At 50.6% G+C, this 1,866-nt stretch overlaps 1 pseudogene; it reads left to right on the top strand.

Annotated features, from left to right (window-relative positions):
- Positions 1 to 1,866, top strand: part of LOC101580750 — a 7,735-nt pseudogene that overhangs the window by 3,416 nt on the left and 2,453 nt on the right.

Here is a 1,866-nt window from a genome sequence, read left to right as displayed (position 1 = left end):
TTATTATTTCTTGCCTATATCTTGTAATATGAGAAACTACTTTGGCAGTAACATTACACAATGTACTAGCCATTGTTACTCTCCTAAAATCTTGTTTTGAGATTTTGTACCATTGTTTTTATTTTTTTTTCTTTAAAATAAAATTAACTGATGTCAAAAAAAGAAAAAGAAAAAGAAAAGAAAAAAAGAAAAGAAAAGAAAAGAAAATCCACCAATTACAAAAGGTGGTAGGGCTTTGGGGCAACAGGACCCCTGTGGGGAAGGCCAGGGTCACAGAGCCTCAGGGAAGAGCGCTGTATGGTGATCATGAACACCTGAAATTCCAGACCAGGGAGCATAGTGTGACCTCACTATTTTACAGATCACTCAGTCTACCTGTAGATTTTAACAAAAATGTGACCCAGAGGAATCTCTGAATCTTAAACATAAAACAAAATTATATATCATCCCTCCGTCTTTGAAAACTTGTTACAACACTACAGTAGTAAAAAAATAATATGGAACTTGTATAAAGAATCACACATAGACCAAGGCACTGGAACTGAGTGTGTACAATAAGCCCTGACAGTATTGGTCATATGATCTCTGACAAGTGTGTCAAATACTTTAATGGGGAATGAAACTTCATAGTTAAGAGGCAGGTCACACCGTTTTGAGTCTGGTCAGCATCCCTTGCGTAGCCCCTGACACTGGCCGCACGTCCGCTCATGACCTCCAGGGGGCGATGGCAGGACACTCAGTCCACCCTCAGGGAAATCGTTCCTGGAGACTGAATTTAGCTTAGGCTTGGGAGCAGATGGTGCCTGATTTCCATCCAGTGCCCCAGCAGAGCCTTCCGGGCCCCTCCCACAGACGCGCTTTGGCCCACCCACTCCTTCCTGGCACTCTCAGGACCCTGCCCTGCCAGGGTGTCTGCTTACTCCCTCTTTCCTGGTCTTACACTTGGAGTAAGAAAAGGCCTGAGCAGAGGAGAGTCAGCACGGTAGAGGATAGAGGCAAAGCAATTCAATGGGGGGACATGGTCACACCTCAGCAGAGACATGTAGAGATGGGAGCTGCCCAGAAATCTGTCCCCAAGGACAGTTATGCCCAAAGCCACTCACCTCCCCCAACGCACTCCTTCATCCCCAGGTCATGGGGGTCATATCCATCCTGCCCACCCAGGGCGTCAGCTCCTGCTGGGACATCTGATCAGAGACCATGCTGGTGACCCCAAAGATACAGGACAAGTCCCCTCAAAAGGTATCACTCAGCTAGATTGCCCTACAGCAATCTCTGTCACCTTTCCCCTGGGAGTAAATTCTACCTTCCCAGAACACATAAGAACCTGGGGAAGAGGGCCCCTGGAAACCCAGGGCTCTGCTCCTCCGGCCAGACTTTCTGTCGTATCCTGAGTGAGCTAACCCGAGCCCACGCCGGACGGACGCGCTGGACTGAGAGAATTCCCTGAGCTGATTTCAGGTGCCATAGGCACTGGGGATATCACCAGGAAGGTCATGACGGAGCTAGGGGCCAGCAAGATGGCAGACGAAGCCTAAGCTGGGCTGGATGAGGGAGCCCTCCGGAAACTGCTAGAGGTCACAGCAGATCTGGCAGAGCGGCCGCGCATCCGTTCAGCCATCCGGGAGCTGCAGCGGCAGGAGCTGGAGCGCGAGGAGGAAGCCCTGGCATCAAAGCGCTTCCGTGCTGAGCGACAGGACAACAAGGAAAACTGGCTGCACTCTCAGCATCGGGAAGCTGAACAGCGGGCTGCGCTAGCATGGCTGGCAGGGCAGCTGGAGTCCATGAATGATGTGGAGGAGCTAACCACGCTGCTGAGAAGCGCCGGCGAGTATGAGGAGCGCAAGCTGATCCGAGCTGCCATCC

The sequence above is a fragment of the Octodon degus genome, unplaced genomic scaffold (assembly GCF_000260255.1).
Source record: "Octodon degus isolate 3935 unplaced genomic scaffold, OctDeg1.0 scaffold00418, whole genome shotgun sequence".
Taxonomy (NCBI): domain Eukaryota; kingdom Metazoa; phylum Chordata; class Mammalia; order Rodentia; family Octodontidae; genus Octodon; species Octodon degus.
The sequence above is the reverse complement of the archived record's forward strand: the minus strand, read 5'-3'. Positions and strand labels throughout refer to the sequence as shown.